This window comes from Bubalus kerabau, chromosome 1 (genome assembly GCF_029407905.1).
Source record: "Bubalus kerabau isolate K-KA32 ecotype Philippines breed swamp buffalo chromosome 1, PCC_UOA_SB_1v2, whole genome shotgun sequence".
NCBI classification, from domain to species: domain Eukaryota; kingdom Metazoa; phylum Chordata; class Mammalia; order Artiodactyla; family Bovidae; genus Bubalus; species Bubalus kerabau.
In genome coordinates this window covers 196,578,526-196,600,011 of record NC_073624.1, presented here as the reverse complement: position 1 = coordinate 196,600,011, position 21,486 = coordinate 196,578,526, and the positions used below count along the sequence as shown (strand labels likewise).

The following is a 21,486-nucleotide window of genomic DNA, read 5'->3' as shown; positions in this document are numbered from 1 at the left end:
TCTTTGTATATTTTGTTCATTATCTATCCCAAACAATTAGAATTGTGCTCACTGAGAGTAGCCGCTCTAAAAATATTTGTTGAATAATTGAGCTGAAAGTATTCTACTAGCTGACTTATGCCCTGTCTTTTTATTTCTCTCATTAAATGACACAGAATTTATGATTTAGTCACATTACATTATCTAATTTCCTATTTGAATTTTATAATTCAGGAGTACAAAACCAATAAGAGCTTTCTTTTAATATTTGTAGAGAATGGAGGGGAAAGTTTTAAAGGAGGCTTCTGACTTTTGCAGTATTTATGGAAGCTGTGCAAAAGCAGCAGGCTTAAGTTAATGCTCACTACTCCTCTAATTGCCTTTGTCTGACTTGCTAATATCTGAATCTTTCTTCACATTATAATGAATGGACATGAATAAACACGTAGTTGCCAAAAGGTAAAAGGATCTGTAAGAGAGACTTAGAGAAAGGTAAGCAGGCATAGGCACAGCCATGTCTTTCTGGCACATAAACAAATGTTAACATCTCAAAGGTCACTGAGAATTTTGCCCAAGGAAGATGGATGCTTTGGATGTCTAGATAGTTTAAAATTGTAGTTCTTTGTACAGGGATCTAGCTAAGCAGCTGTATAGAATTTCGAAAGAGGAAATGTGAATTTAAAGCCCAAATCAAAGATGAAACTATTTACTTGTCTTGGTCTATCGATTTCATATGTTCATGGCAAGGGGATTTTTTTTCAAGCTGTTAATCTTATTCATATTACATCAATAGTGTAAAGGCTGAGAGAGCACTAGAGATGTTTAGAGGCCAATTCTCTACTACATCTTAATTACTTGGCCTAATAAAATGTCACAACATGTGTGCTTATATATGATACCTGACCTCACCACTGCTGAGTCAATTAATCTGTTTTCAGGTACATTTAAAACAATTTTCAAACGTTTATGATCTCAGTAATAATGCTAATCAGTTATTTAAATAACACCTGGAGACAGAAGCAGTCTAATTTGACTATTATTACTATCTACATATGACTATGACCAAGAACAAAAACATTGAATCTTTCTTTGGCTTGACACATACGTATTCAATCCCTGCATTTCATTTCTTTGATAATACTGATTTACACCTCATTACTGAGGCTAAAATAGTAAATTCAAAAACATTTTTGTATATCAACCTCATATTTCAACATTTTGATAAAATCCTTTTGCTTTTATCTTCTAATATTATTTCTAATTATGTGTTCCCCACTCAGTTCATTATTTTATGGAAATCTTTATTTCACATCTCCCTGGATTATTGCCATGGAATCAGATTATTGTGAAGCAGATGTTTGGAGCCTGGTTCTTTGGAGGCAGGCATTTTGGCAGCTGGGAAGTTTTAACATTATCACTCAGGGAAGTTTGAACATGAAACATTCTGAGTCTTCTCAATAAGCACAATTGACCAATGAGTGAAAATCAAGCCCCAACCGGAGACGTACTGGCAAGAAAAATAGAGAGTATACAGCATTCTGGTAGAAACGTGGCATATCCAACCATAGTAAACCACTGAAATAACTGGTTGTATTGATCCTCCTGAGCGTAATTGGAAGGCGACAAGGCAGGGAGTTAGCAATGAACCAGAAAATGAAGAAAGGACACACTGACACAGTTGACAGAAAAATCAGGCACTTCTTCCACATCCTAAGATCTGCAACCCATTTTACCTGCCAGTAAACCCAATGAGGCTTTGGAAATAGGCTGGGAGCATAGACTCCTAGAAAATTCTCTCTTGAGGAGGTTTTAACAGTGCTGGTCAAAAAACAAACAAAAAAAAAAGATTTTCACTCCACAGAATTCTGGTTGGAAGTAAGATAGAATGCAAAATGCATACAGAATGCTCATCAGTTCATATTACCTATGGTGTGTCAGAAGATGGGAACTTGCTTAAAAACTCAGGGCTAGTGAGTATGGTTGGAGAAGGCAGTGGCACCCCACTCCAATACTCTTCCCTGGAAAATCCCATGGACGGAGGAGCCTGGTAGGCTGCAGTCCATGGGGTCGCTACGAGTCGGACATGACTGAGCGACTTCCCTTTCACTTTTCACTTTCATGCATTGGAGAAGGAAATGGCAACCCACTCCAGTGTTCTTGCCTGGAGAATCCCAGGGACAGGGGAGCCTGGTGGGCTTCCGTCTGTGGGGTCGCAGAGTAGGACACGACTGAAGCAACTTAGCAGCAGCAGCAGCAGAGAGTATGGTGGGATAAAAATCCCAACTATGTTTTAATGCTGTCCTCTGCTTTTCTTGTCAAGAAGGAAGAACTGAACAAGAGAAAAAGGTTAAGACTGAACAGACATTAGAGCACTTCATAAAAGAGAAGAGCCTTCAAGAAAAAAGTTTTGGTATCAATGATTGTGATTTGAAAATATAAGGATATGAGGGCCATTTTCCTTTCCCAAAGAGAGAAGTACCATTTTCTAGGGAGCTATGAGTCGGTATGTACAACAGTCCACAAAACAGAAGCAGCCCAGGAAAGCTTGTTCATGCCAAGACAGAGCAGTGGCACCTTGAAAACAGTCACTGAAAGTGTGTATGGGAGTTGGAGGAGAAAGTCTGCAAGATCAAAGTCATGTTATGCACCGCTAAAACCTATTCTCAACAGAAAATTACCTAGCAGTCTATGCTCCAAGCCTATCTCCAAAGCCTCACTGGGTTTATTGGCAGGTAAAATGGGTCAGGTTGTTTTAGGTTTATCTTCCTAGGTTGACCCTGTGGCCATTTCTACTCTTAGAGACTTTCTGCTTCCTCAGTCACTACCCAGAGTACAAAGTACTCTCTGCACTTGAATAATCAGATCTGTCTAGAATTTCTTTTTATTCCAATACCAAGGCAGAGCCTGAGTAGATGTCTAAACACAGGCTTCCTTCTCAAGAACTCTTTCCACCATTCATTGCTGATCCCACCTCCAACTTGCCAGTCTGTCATAGTTCTGGGGAATCTGTCTTAGTTACAGAAAAAGGAAACTGTCCTTTGAGTTGCCACATGTTTGCATAGCTTTCAGTTCCCTTGGGTTGTATAATTTTGAAATCTAAACCATCACTCTGTTTTTCATTGTAACAATCTTTTCCTAAGAGATATGTATAGCAAGTTCTGACTCCTGACCAAATGCGAAATAAATCAGGTTTAGAGGAAATATAAAAGGAAAAGCCACTAGCCATTATTTCAGAAGTATTATCTCAAAATAATGCAAGGATCTTCCTGTTAAACAGAAATTGAAGGCCTCTCCAGTTGTCACAATGCAATAAAACCGAAGAGAACCCTGATGCCACTGAGAACGAAGAATACATTCAGATTAGAGAGAATGAGAGCTACATCATTTCATCACACACCAAATTTTGTTATCATTCAATAAATACTTAGTGAGCACCTGAGTGCCTATTCTGTATCAGGTTATAGTCTCTGGGGACACAGCAATGTATAAAAAAGGCAAAATAATCCCTGAATTAAGTGGAGCTTATATTCTTATGATAGGAGACAAATATTAAGGAATATAAGTAAGTGAAATGTAGTATAACAATGTTAAATATTATGAGTAAAACAAGCAAGGATGAGAAATAAAAGTAAGAAGTCTTAGAGTTTTAGATAGATAGGCAAGTAGAACAAGGTCTCACTTGAAATGAAGATATTTAAATGAAGACATAAAAAATGAGGGAGAAAGTCATGTGGATTATAGCAGTGATGAAAACTAAAGATCACTGCTACTCAATTACATATTGCGCTAAAATTCTTACATGTTTTATCTAACTTCTCTTGATAACATCTTTATGACCCAACTACTGTGATTAACTTCATTCACAGATGAGAAGATAATTAGATAAATTTCTAATTTCACATAGCTAGTTCATGACAGAGTACAAATTTGAACACAGTACTATCTGATATAAAGTCCCTGAATGTGACTATGTTACTCTGCATGTAGCTTTTATGCCTCAGAGTCTAGAAAGATGTTCAGTCAATTTCTAAAGAGACCCCTATTTTATTCACTAACTTAATTGAATTCAGATAATTGTGTTTAATATGTTTTTATTGCTCTGTTCATTCACTTTTCAGTTTGCACAAAGTTCATCAAAGATCAGCATCCTTGAAGTGTTTTAATTTTGGCCACCTTCTAGTCCTCCTATTCTTAACTTACCCTGGCCAGGGCCTTGGTTTAATCTACTACTCATCATTGTTTTGAGGGCTAGAGAGTTTCATGAAGCCCTTGTAATGAAAGACAAGCAAATAGGTTTCCCAATGTTCTCATGATGTTTCTTAGAATGAAGTACTGTTATTTTGCTTATATTGATCCTTGTTTCAGCATAATTGCTGTGTGTGATTAGATTGAAAAACTCCCTCCCTATGAGGAATGAGTGAAGGAAAGAACAAAAATAAGAAAACAAAGAATCATTCTAAATTCAGAGGCAACTATCATTTTTAGAGAAAATTGGAAGGTAGTGACACTGTCTATAAAAATCAACTATAAAAAATAACAGTTCAATCCAATATAGGCTCACAATAAGAAAAAGAGATAGTGGAACCCATTCTAGAATTCTGTTTCAACAAAGCTAACTCCTGTCTGAGACCATTGCCCATTTTATTTTCATGTGTGTTATCTTGGATTCTCATGATTCAATGAATATGATACACCCAATACATTAAATAGCCTGAACTCAGCAGGACACAAATTTGGAATTGCTATAATTTAATTCAATCACTGCTTTCTCATGTCCTATGCCTTTACAAACAAACATCTGAGAGATAGATCAACAATTGTATCTCTTAGAAAGATATCCAACCAAGAAATGACTCACCAGTTTTTACTGCTCATAGTCATTTCCAATATTTGAATGGTTCTCTTGAAATTTTCTTTCTTGATTTAGGAGTTCTGCTCAGGTCCAGTGAACAAATGGAGATTTTTTAGTACATACTGTCCTCAGACAAAACCACAACTCTGAGATACTAGCAGAAAGCCCATTCAAAACTCTGTAACAAAAATATTAAAATTATTTTGGTTTCAGGTAATGGTAGAGTAGTTTATATCAGAAAAGTCTCTTACAAATAAAATTTTAAAATTCTAGACAAAATATTATAGAACCACTGTTCAAAAGTTCTGGAGACTAGGTAGTATCTGACAGAGTTAGGACACTTGTGAAAAAGTAACTATAGAGGACGAGAGCCACATTATCTGTTTTATGATGATTTTTTTTCTTTTACCCATTAGGAGAGTCTCTAGATCTCCTGAGCTAGATGACAGAGCTTCATAGAACATGTAGATTTATTGGGATGAGTGGTCATAGGTTGGAGTTGAAGGCTTCTGGAACAGTATGAAATTAAAGAGGAAATCCTGTAAAGAAGGAACCTACACTCTGTACATTCAATGCTAAAGAACTTAGCTAACTCTTGAAATTGATAGGCCTAGAGAGAAATCTAAAAGGTACAGGGTAAACAAGAACTGCAAAGTTAAAGGAGCTGATTAATGATTTCAGAAGCTGATTGTCACTTGGAACACAGAATTAGGAACCCAATCAACCAGAGTGATAGAGACTTGATAAATACTTTGAGTTATACAGAGAAATAATATTAAGACCACAACTTAGGAGTAAAGATCACACCCTAGAACCAAGAAATATATGCTTACGCCAAGGGAAAAATTAAAATAAATGCATATGACAAAGCCTAAAACCAAACCTTTCTTTGATCATATGATCTCCCAGTAATTTAACTTCAGACCAATATAAAATGCGAAGTTCTACAGAGAAAGAGAAAAGTAACAGGACTGTATTATACAACACATTATCTACAATGTCTATTAATCAACTATTACTCTACATGCAAAAAAAAACAAGATATTCAAATATGTATATAACCTCAGATATGCAGATGACACCACACTTATAGCAGAAAGTGAAGAACTAAATAACCTCTTGATGAAAGTAAAAGAGGAGAGTGAAAAGTTGGCTTAAAACTCAATATTCAGAAAACTAAGATCATGGCATCTGGTCCCATCACTTCATGGCAAATAGATGGGGAAACAGTGGAAACAGTGACAGACTTCATTTTCTTAGGCTCCAAAATCACTGCAGATGGTGACTGAAGCCATAAAATTAAAAGATGCTTGCTCCTTGGAAGAAAAGCTATGACCAACCTAGACAGCATATTAAAAAGCAGAGACATTACTTTGCCAACAAAGGTCCTTCTAGTCAAAGCTATGGTTTTTCCAGTAGTCATATATGGATGTGAAAGTTGGACTATAAAGAAAGCTGAGAACTGAAGAATTGATGCTTTTGAACTGTGGTGTTGGAGAAGACTCTTGAGAGTCCCTTGGACTGCAAGGAGATCCAATCAGTCCATCTTTAAAGAAAAAAATCACTCCTGAATATTCATTGGAAGGACTGATGCTAAAGCTGAAACTCCAATACTTTGGCCACCTGATGTGAAGAGCTGACTCAGTTGAAAAGACCCTGATGTTGGGAAAGATTGAAGGCAGGAGGATGAGATTGAGTTGAATGGCATCACCAACTCAATGGACATGAGTTTGAGTAAACTCCAGAAGTTGGTGATGGACAGGGAAGCCTGGCATGCTGCAGTCCATGGGGTCCCAATGAGTTGGACACGACTGAGCAACTAAACTGAACGGAAAGAAAAAGAAAAATTTGCCAATACTAAAAAGAAGAAATATCTAGTACAAAAAGATATAAAGATAAACCATAATTTGAAATTAATAGTCAAGAATATTAAAAAATTATGATACATATACTAAAGGCGTCTTGAAAATATTTAGATACAATGAGTAAAAAGATAAGAAAATTTTGGACATCTATTTAAAATGTAAGGAAAAGAAAACGTGATGGAAATCCTTGAACTGAAAAATACAGCTTTTGAAATAAATTTGTTAGATGTGATTAACAGTAGTTTGGCTACAAGTGGGAAAAGAATCAATGAACCTAAAGATAGGATACTAGAAGTTATTCAAATTGAATCAGAGAGAAGAAAAAAGGACTGAAAAGAAATAAATTGGCCCCAATGACTTGGGGATGGTATTAAGTGATCTACCATATGTGTAACTAAAGTCTTTGAAATAGTAAAAGGAGAATGAAACAGAAAAAACATGTGAAGAAACATTGGCCATGATTTTTCCATTTATAATCAAAAAGTAGTCCACATACTTGGAGGAGCTCAGCAAAATCAAAAAATATAAACATAAATCTCTTGAGAGTCCTTTGGACTGCAAAGAGATTCAATTAGTCCATCCTAAAGGAGATCAGTCCTGGGTGTTCGTTGGAAGTACTGATGCTGAAGCTGAAACTCCAATATTTTGGCCACCTCATGAGAAGAGCTGACTCATTGGAAAAGACTCCTATGCTGGAAGGGATTGGGGGCAGGAGAAGGGGACAACAGAGGATGAGATGTCTGGATGGCATCACCAACTCGATGGACATGAGTTTGAGTGAACTCCGGGAGTTGGTGATGGACAGGGAGGCCTGGCGTGCTGTGATTCATGGGGTCGCAAAAAGCCGGACATGACTGAGCAACTGAACTGAACTGAAAGAAATCCATAACTAAGCTCTTTAAAGTCAAACTGCTGAAATTGAAGGAAAACAAAAACATAAAAGCCTTGGAAAAGTGATACATTATATTCCAGAGATATAGTAAGAATGATAACAGATATTATCAGAAACAATGGAAACCTGTGAACAATAGAATCACATCTTTTCAATGATGAAAGAAAAATAAAACTGTCAACAAGAATTCAATATCCAGTGAAAACTTCTTTAACAAAATGAAAGCAAAACCTCTTTCTCAGATAACAGAAAGCTAAGATAATTCACCTGCAGACTCAGAGATACTATGAAAATGTGTCATGTGGAAGGAAAATAATATCAGATGAGAAATCATTTCAACAAGAAAGAATAAAAAGCACCAGAAAATAATAAATATATAAATAAACTTTAAAGACTTTTTCTTCCTTTCCTTATTTTTTTAAAGATTATTGAGTGTTTAAACAATAGCAGAACCATAGAGTCCATAGAATATATATAAATAAAACACATAACAACAATATCTCAAGGGAAAACTGGGAGTAAATGAAACTATTCTAATATTTTTACATCATAAGTGAAGAGGTAAAATATTAATTCAAAGACTAAAAAATTCAAGATAAATTATAACCAATACAGTAATCATAAAAGAGAATATGATGAGCTATAGTTTAAAAGGCCTTTAAAGAAGGAAAAATAAAATACCAAAATGTGTTTGTATACAAATATATGTGTGTATTTATATATAAGATGTCAGGAGAAAAGAAAGAAGAGCAAGGGAAGAAGGCAAAAACTGAAAACAGATATTAAACTTATGGATAATGCCAATTATATAAATTTGTATTTATTTATATGAATGGATGGAGAAGGCAATGGCACCCCACTCCAGTACTCTTGCCTGGAAAATCCTATGGATGGAAGAGCCTGGTAGGCCTCAGTCCATGGGGTCACGAAGAGTCAGGCACGACTGAGTGACTTCACTTTCACTTTTCACTTTCATGCACTGGAGAAGGAAATGGCAACCCACTCCAGTGTTCTTGCCTGGAGAATCCCAGGGACGGGGAAGCCTGGTGGGCTGCCGTCTATGGGGTCACACAGAGTCGGACACGACTGAAGTGACTTAGCAGCATATAATGGAATAAACACTCTAATTAAAAGGCAAAATTTATTTAAAAATTAATCACTACCCAACTAACTGTTGTTTTCAAAAGATGACTTTTAATAAAATCAAACAGATTGAAAGTAAAGTGTGGAAAAAATATCATGTAAACAGTAAACATTAAGTAAACTCACATTTTTTTATTAATCTCACAAAAGTACACTTCAACAAAAAGCATATTACCACAGACAGAAAGGTTTATCTTATAGTATAAATTTGTCAATTCATCAAGAAAATAATAACAATACTAAATGGAAATAGAGAAACACACGATCATTGTAGATTTTAACATCCTCTGTCCGATGACTGATAGAACAAGTAGAAAAAGATTAAGCTTAAATATTAAAGATTTGAACAAGACTGTCTTTAAACTCAAACTAAATTACATTTAAAGAACATTCACACAATTTCATAATTCACATTTTTTACAAGTACACAATAACATCCATCAGAAGAGACTATGCACTGGGCTGTGAAGCAAATTTCAAAGAATTTCAATCACACAGAGGATGTTCTCTTTCCATAATGGAATTTAATTATAAATCAACAGTAAGATAAGTAGCTGCTGCTGCTGCTGCTGCTAAATCGCTTCAGTTGTGTCCAACTCTGTGCGACCCCATAGACGGCAGCCCATCAGGGTCCACCATCCCTGAGATTCTCCAGGCAAGAACACTGGAGTGGGTTGCCATTTCCTTCTCCAATGCATGAAAGTGAAAAGTGAAAGTGAAGTCACTCAGTCGTGTCCAACTCTTAGCAACCCCACGGACTGCAGCCTACCAGGCTCCTCTGTCCATGGGATTTTCCAGGCAAGAGTACTGGAGTGGGGTGACATTGAGTAGACTAATCCCCAAATATTTGGAAACCCATCAGCAAAGTAACAAGTTAAAAGCAAGTTATATAATATTGCTAATTGAATGCTAATGAAACATAGTTTTTGCACATTTCAGGGGATGTTGTGAAAACAGTTATGAGAAGGAAATTTAAATTTTTAAATGCTTATATTGGAAAAAGACTAAAGCTACCTTCACAAGAAGCTAGCAAAAGAAGAATAAGTAAAAAGAAAGTAAATAAGCAATATAATAAACTAAACAATTTTTAAAAATTCAGAATCAATAGAATACAAAACAAAAAAGAAGAAAATCAACAAAGCCAAAATTTGTTTGTCATCTGAAAAAAATAACAAGCTTATTGGTGAATCTCTAGGTAGAAATGATGTATGATTTCACACACACATCCATATATATATGTTTGTAAGGTGAAAAAAATCTATAATGATGAAAAAGACCAAACTGGGGTCACTCAGCATACTGATTTTGAGATTAATCTATGTTATTAGATGCAGCAGTAGTTCATTTCCTTTTATCATTGAGTCGCATTCCATTGTATGAATATACCATATTTTGGTTAACCAGTCACCCATTGATGGATTTTTGAATGGTTTCAAGTTTGAAGCTTCCATTAGTACAAGTGTTATAAACATCTGTGTACAAATATTTGTGTGGAATTTAATAAATACTAGGAGTTAAAAGACTGGGTCCCCATACTAGGTGTATGTTAACTTATTAGAACCTGCAAAACAGTTTTATAAAGTGACTGTAGCATGTTTACTTCTATTATTGATGTATAAGAGTTCTAGCTGCACCACGTTTTCACCAATATTTGCTTGATATGGTCAGCTTTTAAAATTTAAGCCATTCGAGTAAGTGTATACTGACATCTAATTGTGTTTTCAATTTGTTTTCCCTGGTGACTGATTTGAACATCTTTTCTACGGTGATTGGCCATTTGCATTACTACTTTTGTGAAGGATCGCCTCAAATTTTGCCATTTTTTTATTTTTTATGAGTCATACAAGTTTTGTTTATGTTTTGGATGATTTTCTTACAAAATATAATTTCATGGCTGCAATCACCATCTGCAGTGATTTTGGAGCCCCCAAAAATAAAGTCAGCCACTGTTTCCCCATCTATTTCCCATGAAGTGATGGGACCAGATGCCATGATCTTCGTTTTCTGAATGTTGAGCTTTAAGCCAACTTTTTCACTCTCCTCTTTCACTTTCATCAAGAGGCTTTTTAGTTCTTCTTCACTTTCTGCCATAAGGGTCGTATCATCTGCATATCTGAGGTCATTGATATTTCTCCCGGCAATCTTGATTCCAGCTTGTGGTTTATCCAGCCCAGCGTTTCTCATGATGTACTCTGCATAGAAGTTAAATAAGCAGGGTGACAATATACAGCCTTGACGCACTCCTTTTCCTATTTGGAACCAGTCTGTTGTTCCATGTCCAGTTCTAACTGTTGCTTCCTTACTTGCATACAGATTTCTCAAGAGGCAGGTCAGGTGGTCTGGTATTCCCATCTCTTTCAGAATTTTCCACAGTTTGTGTGATCCACACAGTCAAAGGCTTTGGCATAGTCAATAAAACAGAAATAGATGTTTTTCTGGAACTCTCTTGCTTTTTCAATGATCCAATAGATGTTGGCAATTTGATCACTGGTTCTTCTGCCTTTTCTAAAACCAGCTTGAACATCTGGAAGTGCATGGTTCAAGTATTGCTGAAGCCTAGCTTGAAAAATTTTAATTACTTTACAAGCATGTGAGATGAGTGCAATTGTGTGGTAGTTTGAACATTCTTTGGCATTGCCTTTCTTTGGGATTGGAAAGAAAACTGACCTTTTCCAGTCCTGTGGCCACTGCTGAGTTTTCCAAATTTGCTGGCATATTGAGTGCAGCACAAAAGCTTTTATTTGAAAGTGATTTGATGGCTAAGAAAAAAACCTAAGGTATCTAGAAAGCAACTGTATGAACTAATCACAAAAATTAGTAATTTCACTGGAGATAAAGGGATATAAAATTCATTTTTAACATGTTTACATGCTATAAGCATTTTAAATACTATAAGTGAATGATAAAAAATGAAAAAATTTTAAATTCTTTTCATGATAATAGTGAATTTATAAACTCTTCAGGAATCAATTTAACAAAAGTTTTATAAGAGCTTTTACTTTGAAAAGTACAGAAAATTAGTAAGGATTAAAGAAGAGGTAAAAAATGGAGAAATTTACTCCAATGAGTCGGAAGAGTCAGCATCATCAAAATGTTGGTTCTTCCCAAACTGATCTATAGATTTAATTCAAATCCAAGCCAAATTCTAGCAGGATATTTGCATAAGAGCCAGCATACTGATTATTGCTGTATCATTTTTGCTAATAAGAACTTTTTTTTTATTATTTAAAAGTTCTAAGTTTTAAACACATACTGGGACTCAACCATCAGAACTCAATATAAGCATCTGTCTTATCCAAAAAGTTTTCCAAAATGACAGGCTGGGACTTGGGACCCTTATACTGGAGTGCCTGTACTTGGACAAACGTCTCTTGGAGCAACAGAATGCAAAGAAACTGTAAGGGACTAAAAATAACTGCATGCAAGCACTGTTGATACAAATCATGAATCAGATAACAAGGCTAACTTCTGAGGTGCCAGGAACAAATGTAGGGTACAGCAGTTGAATCCTGTACACAGCATTACCAAGAGGGTGGACAGACCACCTAAACTACCCCTCTGACCAACACACTAATCTGTCGCTACCCTCATCCTCTTTAAGAAGCCAGCCTGCACTCCTCCAGAAGCAGGGAGCAAACAACAGAACCTGTTACTTGTTTTTGTTCCCTCTAATTACAGTTTCTCTAGTAGCTCAATCAATAAAGAATCTGCCTAAAACACAGGAGACTTGGGTTCAATTCCTAGTTTGGGAATAAAAGGGATTCGCAACCAACTCCAGGATTCTTGCCTTGAGAATTCCATGGCAAAAGAGCCTGAATTCCTTGTCTGGACTCTCATCATTTCTATTTAATAAAGAGCCTAAGACACTGAGTCACTAACAAAACCACCACCTTCATTGTGAAGTTTCTCAATTTTACCATTTCACAGTTTACTTTTCCAACCAACAGGTCATGGAGCAGGTAAATAGATGACCAGCCTTTGCTATTCTGTCCCCAGTGGTGTTTGGGATCAGCTATTGACTACTTCTTCAAGTCATTTTTCTGCCTTTTTCAGGTCACTATTTCCATTATCTTATTCTGGATTTCGCAAATCTCTCGGAGCTGAGCACAACTAGTTCCTGAATTGAACTCTTGAAGTTTTTGATTAAAAGCCCACATAGAAGAGACAAACTTAGTAACTATAAGTTGTTTTGATGACAGATGCTTCAAGTATGGTCTTCGGGTGTTTTCCAATGTGCAATACTTCTTTCAAAAACAAAATTCATTTCATGGGAATTACACAGGCAGTGTTTTTCTGAGAACGTTTTTATTAATAATTTTCAATTTTCTAAATGCTATTCCATTGTTCTGTAGATCAGCAAGGCTCACTTCAAAAAAGCAATTCTAGAGGACATCAGATACAGTTTTGCTTCTTGAGACTGGCCTAGTGTTATTCCAATATTTTTTAATGTATAACACAGCTGGCACGTCTCATCATACCAATCTTTCTGAGAAAATAAGTTCACCACTTCAGTCTTGGCTTTTTTTTCTGTTGTCTTCCCTTAAGATGCTTTTTCTTCCCCAACTGCTATGGTGCCTCTCAGAGACTCAAAGGGCAGCAAGTGTATTTTAAAATTATTCCAGATACCTTTACCTACCACAAACACTGTATCTAAAGAAATAAAATGTGCTTGAAAAAAAAAAGTTTAAAATCTTCTCCTGAAGTTGTGGCACTTCAGTTTAAACAGGATTTTTTTTTCCCCCTTTCTTAATCTCCCTTTAAACTGTTATCCTTTTCAAATTTGATTCATGTAGCTGCTGGATAAAGAAGTTCTTTTAAATAATTGCCAAGAGAACAAAATAGGAATCAAAGTGTCAAATTCCCTAACATTATTTTGTAGGTAGCCTTAAATACTTCTTTAATGCCTACGAGAAATCAAATATTGGTAATCTGTCGCTGTCCATTTCTCTCTTCCCAGATAGCTAATGACATGCATTATACTTCCCTGACTGTGTGTACCTTTCATTTCATGCAAAGCCTTTAATCCTTCTCTTTTTAGATAAAATGCCATAACTATAGTGTAGTAGGTTAAGATTGATTGACAAGTGCATATAATTATGGCTTCAGTCGTGGAGAGTGTTTTACAGTTGAAAAAAATGCACAACCTTGAAAATAAAGAAATGCCCTTTCTCTGGGATAAAAGGATCATATCAAATTGGTTCATTTCTTTGCTAGAATGAAATAAAAGATTTCCTATAACAAAGACCACCACCCAAAAGGCTGCTGGAGGATGTCTTTCCTGACTAGCTAATGCTGTGCCAATAAGGAAATCAAGAGAGATAAAAGTGGAATTTGAGGAGTTTGTCCATTTTACTTCATTTTCCATACATAGTTCACACATAGTTTGGAACAAAAAGAGACAACAGCAGAAAAAAACATTAACATTCAAAAATTTAATTTATAAAATGTATAAAAGGATAAAGTTTGTGTATTAAACCTAAGGGTCACACTAGTTAAACAAGCTTCCCTTACTTTCCTCCTGGCCTTAGACCAACAAAACTGAGAATAAATCATGTTATATTCCCTTAGTTTTAGTATTCCATTTCAATCTACTAAATACAAAAATATTTATAGATTTAGCATTTTGAGTTAAAATAGGACTGAAGAGTCCAACTGAAAACCTTAGATCTGAGCACTCAGTGGAAAGAGAGAAACTCCACCCCCTCAGTTGTGGGTATGGTCATTGTGTGTAGATTTGCAGGTATGTGTGGTATTTGTCCACCCACTTAGATCAGTCGCTCAGTCATGTCCAACTCTTTGCGACCCCATGAATCACAGCACGCCAGGCCTCCCTGTCCATCACCAACTCCCAGAGTTCACTCAGACTCATGTCCATCGAGTCAGTGATGCCATCCAGCCATCTCATCCTCTGTTGTCCCCTTCTCCTCTTGCCCCCAATCCCTCCCAGTATCAGAGTCTTTTCCAATGATTCAACTCTTTGCATCAGGTGGCCAAAGTACTGGAGTTTCAGCTTTAGCATCATTCCTTCCAAAGAAATCCCAGGGCTGATCTCCTTCAGAATGGACTGGTTGGATCTCCTTGCAGTCCAAGGGACTCTGAAGAGTCTTCTCCAACACCACAGTTCAAATCTTTGGCGCTCAGCCTTCTTCACAGTCCAACTCTCACATCCATACATGACCACAGGAAAAACCATAGCCTTGACTAGACAAACCTTTGTTGGCAAAATAATGTCTCTGCTTTTCAATATGCTATCTAGGTTGGTCATAACTTTCCTTCCAAGGAGTAACCATCTTTTAATTTCATGGCTGCAGTCACCATCTGTAGTGATTTTGGAGCCCAGAAAAATAAAGTCAGCCACTGTTTCCACTGTTTCCCCATCTATTTCCCATGAAGTGATGAGACCAGATGCCATGATCTTCGTTTTCTGAATGTTGAGCTTTAAGCCAACTTTTTCACTCTCCACTTTCACTTTCATCAAGAGGCTTTTTAGTTCCTCTTCACTTTCTGCCATAAGGGTGGTGTCATCTGCATATCTGAGGTTATTGAGATTTCTCTTGGCAATCTTGATTCCAGCTTGTGTTTCTTCCAGTCCAGCATTTCTCATGATGTACTCTGCATATAAGTTGAATAAGCAGGGTGACAATATACAGCCTTGACGTACTCCTTTTCCTATTTGGAACCAGTCTGTTGTTCCATGTCCAGTTCTAACTGTTGCTTCCTGATCTGCATACAAATTTCTCAAGAGGCAGATCAGGTGGTCTGGTATTCCCATCTCTTTCAGAATTTTCCACAGTTTATTGTGATCCACACAGTCAAAGGCTTTGGCATAGTCAATAAAGCAGAAATAGATGCTTTTCTGGAAGCATTATTTGAGCACCCACTAGAAGACAAGCAATCACAAGACTGCCCTTCAACTCTAAACTCGGCTAATAGAACCTCACTGTGTCTTCTTTTGGCTGGCTAAGCATCTCTGTTTCCCTGAAAATATAATTTCAGATGATTCCTCATTTTGAAGCCCTGGATGTTATCTGTGAAGACAAGCATGTATAAGGCCCATGATCACCTTTATCCTAGATATCATTCTTTTATTCATAATGGCTCAAAACCCATGAAAATATAATTTAGCCACATCCTGCCCTAAGAATTCTTTGAAGAACTGAGGTGTCTTCCATCTAATGAGGAAGAGGACATGTAGTCGGGGAAAAGGAATCAGAGAAATATTTTGCAACCTCTAATACTTGAAGAATAATCTTATCAAATACTTAGCTGTCACTTCAGAAATCAGAAAACAACATCCAGAAGCAACTGGTGATTAATTAGAGAAGGTTAATTTGAGAGGAGGAGGAGACTGGCCCAAAGTCCAAGATATGTGTCCAACAGGGTCAAATCAAGACTTGGTAAAATCTCTCAAGAAGAAGTAGAGGGCAACTGAAAAGTAAAAGGGCAGTCAGAGGAACATCCAGAGTAACAGGGAGGAACTTTTGTACCAGGGACTTCCCAGGTCATGGGAAAGAGAGAAAAGAAGTGTTGTAAGACAAGAAACAAGAAATGCCAAATCTAGTTGTAAGAAATATTTTAGCCATAATAGCAGTATTGATAAGCTTATCTGCATGGGCTTATTGATATTTCTCCTGGCAATCTTGATTCCAGCTTGTGCTTTATCCAGTCCAGCATTTCTCATGAGGTACTCTGCATATAACTTAAATAAGCAGGGTGACAATATACAGCCTTGATGTACTCCTTTCCCAATTTGAAACCAGTCTGTTGTTCCATGTCCAGTTCTAACTGTTGGTTCTTGACCCGCATACAGGTTTCTCAGGAGGCAGATAAAGTGGTCTGGTATTCCCACCCCTTAAAGAATTTTCCACAGTTTGTTGTGATCCACATGGTCAAAGGCTTTGGCTTAGTCAACAAAGTAGGAGTAGATGTTTTCCTGGAACTCTCTTGCTTTTTTGATGATCCAATGGATGCTGGCAATTTGGTCTCTGGTTCCTCTACCTTTTCTAAATCCAGCTTGAGCATCTGAAAGTTCTCAGTTCACATACTGTTGAAGTCTGTCTTGGAGAATTTTGAGCATTACTTTGGTAGCATGTGCGATGAGTGCAATTGTGTGGTAGTTTGAGCACTGCCTTTCTTTGGGATTGGAATGAAAACTGACCTTTTCCAGTCCGGTAGCACTGATAAACACTGATACATGCTGGTTTAGTGCTTTCTAAATCTCACAGATTTAAGGCTTTCATGAGTGACTTCAAGGATTCTTTGGAGATCCCACTCCCTATAGCTAGGAACTGTTCACTTAGAGTTCCTTTGACAAGCTGGATACATCTCTGTTCTTAAAGTGACATCTTCCTTCTGAAATCTCTAAGATTTCAGCTAACATCAGCTTCTCTCTGTCCAGGCTGTTTATTCTAGAATTTGGTGACATTTCAGTCTGTTCTCTGTCCTAAGGGATTTGTCTTCAGTTCTGAAAATTTCCTCAAATATCCAACTGAAAGATTTCTGAGTTACAATGGTGTAGTTGCTTAGTAAATCACTGTCCATAATACCAGTTAATCATAAACTACCTGAAAACATCATTATGCTAAATGAGATAATTATTTAATCACTGTAAATGGTCTTAGAGCACCCTTAAATTAACTGGGTTTATATGCAACCTTTGACCCTGTCATACAACACTGTCAGTTATTTTGCCTATTTTTATAATCAATAGAATTTACTATGAACGAATTCACCACAAGATAACCAAAACCATTTTTTAGAATGATCAGAATAAATTGTTTGAGCACTGTCTATATTTTGTTATTAACAAAGCATACTTACATTTGCATGTATACAAACATATACATATATTTTCACAAAATTGTATTTATAACTATGTATATACATATATATTATTTTATATAATTATAGATTTTAGCATTGACTGTCAAGGCCATGGTTTTTCCTGTGGTCATGTATGGATGTGAGAGTTGGACTATAAAGAAAGCTGAGCACCGAAGAATTGATGCTTTTGAACTGCGGTGTTGGAGAAGACTCTTGAGAGTCCCCTGGACTGCAAGGAGATCCAACCAGTCCATCCTAAAGGAGATCAGTCCTGGGTGTTCATTGGAAGGACTGATATTGAAGCTGAAACTCCAATACTTTGGCCACTTGATGCAAAGAGCTGACTCATTTGAGAAGACCCTGATGCTGGGAAAGATTGAGGGAAGGAGGAGAAGGGGATGACAGAGGATGAGATGGTTGGATAGGCTCGATGGACATGAGTTTGGGTAGGCTCCGAGAGTTGTTGATGGACAGGGAGGCCTGGTGTGCTGCCGTTCATGGGGTCAACAAAGTGTCGGACACGACTGAGTGACTGAACTGAATTGAACTGATATAATTATAGATTTTAGAATTGAAACTCTAAAAGTTTTAGCTATTTTCATGAAGTTTTCTTAGAAAAAGTTACCTCTATATTGAACTTGTATCAAAATCTCAAATAAGTATTTCAGTAAGACATATGAAGACAGTGATTTCATATTTCAAGTGGTTCATCCAATAATATATATCCACTGAAGTTTAGCAATATTATAAGAAGAGTCTCATCTTTCATAACATTCCTAAACCTCAATAAAGTATTTTAAATAAATTTACTTTAATTAATATAAGTAACTCTTTATTAAATTTAATTTAAATGCTTATTTAAGACTTAATTTAAAGTGCTGCTCTCTAAATTGTGTAGCCTGACCATACAAATGGTCTTAATGCCAGAAATGATTGTACTTTAAAATCCTCAGGGAAAAAAACAGATAAAAAGAAAAATGGATCAGCACATACTTAGTAACTAAACCATTATTTACTTACTAGGTTTAGTACACAAGAGGGATATTGTCAGAGCACGCACTGCTGTGATAAAATTAAATCATGTCAGCATTTTTCACACCCAACAAAAGAAATATGTAATAAATAGAGAATTGTGCTTCCTTTTAAAGGAGAAAAAATCACCTTCTCAGCTCAATAGCCTACTGTAATCTGGTGATTAAATTCCAAGGATGAGTGATCTTGAGCTGCCATAAAAATACAAAGTGTATCCATATATTGGATTTTATTAATCTCCTGATTTTGACTGCCTTGGTTTCATTCTTGGAATAAACTAGAAAAGTCCATTTATGCTTACATTCTAAAGCATAATTACTATGATTAAAAAGTTGTGGTAACTTATGATCTGTAAAACTAGTAAATTATATCCAGCCTGTAAGTAGAACTAATTATAAAGCTGTTGCTTGATTAAGGTGTTTATACTAAAGAGTATTATAGGGATTAGTCCAAAGCCTTACATCCTGCAGCACAGAATTAATATGCAGGATTTAAACACTCAAATTAATTCAGGTGCAGCAAACAATTATATGAAATAGGAACACTCGACTGAGCTAATGACCACACCAGTCCACCAAGCTAATTTATAATCATGTAATATTGACCTCTCTGCGTGTTCACACAAGGACTGTTCTCATGCTAATTTCTGCCTGCAAACCACTGTCATAGCCTTGTGTCTAATCATCACAGTGATTAGTCCCAGGCTGGAAGCACTAGTACCTAATATTATTGTAAATTTTGTCATAATGAAACAACTCATATTGCAAGAAGTTAACTGGAAATGATAAACTATGTCATCGTCACCAACAAGAAGCAGCATTTAGTAAGAATTTACTATGAGCGTTTCTAGTCTCCAGAGAACAGTCTAGCTGTGCTCCACATCTGACCTCTGTGAGTTTATCAGCTAATTGGAATAAATACATTGAAGGAGAGAGAGAGTCCAGGTCAAAATGATAGCTAGTCCGGCTTACGGTTTAAGACTCCTATATATAAGCGAGTCAAACCACATCTTAGTCCAGGATTTATTCTAAAATAAATAAATGCAGTCTAGATCCCCTGGGGCTTATTCATTCAAAATGTTCAGCAAACAATTAAGTTCTGCCTTGTGCATTTTAGACAGTTTTTAAAAAATAAAAATTGCTAATGCAGTCCTTGCTCTGAGGAGTTAAGGAACATGCACTTTAACAGGAAATTGATTGTATACTGATTTGAGAATATTAACATAAGAGAGGCACAAAGAAATACGTGAGCTCACACAGAGGAAAGCTGTCTTACACAAAGCATTAGGCCAAGAGCCCAAAGATAGGAGTCACATAAAGTCTAGCTTGTCTTACTAGCAGTGTGAGTTTAGACAGCTGCTTTTCTGTACCTGTGCCTCACTGAAATAAACGTTTTCTTTTAAACAGATCTAAAAGAGATGTTGATTTGGGATGAAAGCGAATATCTTGTATGCATATTAAGACTCGTTCTTGCTGTCACTGGGTATCCCACCAAAGACAGGACTGGCAAAGTGATCAGTAAAGACAGACTACTTGTTTTATTTCCTAACATTTCTCTCTTACATATTTAAGTATTTATTTATTTATCTACTCATTTGTTTATTCATTTATGGCTGCTTGGGCCAGAAACTTTGAGAGATGGTAATGCAGCAAGAATGAAATATTTATCTTCTCCCAATGGAGAGTTTTAATTGCTAGACCTTCATTCTTTTCAAGGAAGAGTAAACACTGTTGCAAAAACTCAGAGGCTGTTTCTGATGAGTCATTAAAGTTCTGTGTAATGGGTCATATGAAAGTAACAAAATTCGAAGTTTGAGGAGGTTGCCCTCCAGGGAGAGTTGAAGTATATCTGAAAATATTTTGAGGGGAAGCAGCAGAAATGAAAGATTCTCAGTCCAGGGTTCGAATGCCTGGCCCTGGATATGGTGGCTTTTAAATGCTGAGGCCCCCAGTAAACCCAGGAACACCGTGGGACCTAAAATCTGACTTTACTTGGCTGAGAGACAACTCCTTTCAGAGCAGCGATGCCAGAGGCGCACTGACCGTAACACACACGGGGGCTCATCTTTAAGAACTCTTAGTAAGTACCTCCTAGCGGTAAAATACCGGATGTTTCCACCGTCCTCCTCCCCGCAGTTTCCGTTGTGTTGGATGCCTTTGCAGTGACTGAAATCATATTTTCAGGAGGTAATACTAAAAAACAACAGTTGTTCCCTGAAGAGGAGAGAATTGTAAAATTAATAAGTTGGTTTCTTCCATGTATCAGAATCAGTCATAGATATACATATGTCCCCTCCCTCCCCACTCCCACCCCATCCCAACCCTCTAGGTTGTCACAGAGCACTGGTTTGAGCTCCGTGAGTCATACAGAAAATTTCCACTGGCGATCTGTTTTTACGTATGATGATGTACATGTTGACGTATGGCAGAAATCAATACAATATTGTAAAATGATTATTCTACAATTAAAAAATAAATAATTTTTTAAATCTTAAAAAAAGAAAAAGCTAATAAGTGGAACAGACACTATTAACAGCTTTCACCAAAATGTGCACTGAAGAATTCTAGGGCCCTTAAATATTCTTTGAAAACAAATTATTAAATCGAATAATTCTGGGAAAACTGTATAAGTGAGCTACCTCCTCAAAGAATAACATAGCACATTAACCTATTAAATGTTTCAAGGAGTTTTGACCTAAGAATTCCATTTAGCTTTGTTAACATAAACTTTTCAAATTTACTTACTCACAAAATTCTGTTTTGAAAAATTTTGAAATATTAACTAACTTTTTTAAGGATACTAGTAGTTTTTAAACTACTTTTTAGGAAACACTGGTGTACGTGAATGGCTCTACAACTATTGCAAAGAGGAAATTGTAATAAAAAAAAATAAAGAGATGT

At 36.4% G+C, this 21,486-nt stretch overlaps 1 long non-coding RNA gene across 10 annotated transcripts in view; it reads right to left on the bottom strand.

Annotated features, from left to right (window-relative positions):
* LOC129629089 (uncharacterized) overlaps nt 1-21,486 on the bottom strand; it is a 352,035-nt gene that overhangs the window by 251,525 nt on the left and 79,024 nt on the right. For all 10 annotated transcript variants that reach the window (XR_008703072.1, XR_008703074.1, XR_008703069.1 and 7 more), the window contains exons 3-4: nt 20,674-20,799; nt 4,838-5,009 (exon numbers count right to left, since the gene is read on the bottom strand). This is a non-coding gene — a long non-coding RNA (uncharacterized LOC129629089). The remainder of the gene's footprint in view (nt 1-4,837; nt 5,010-20,673; nt 20,800-21,486) is intronic.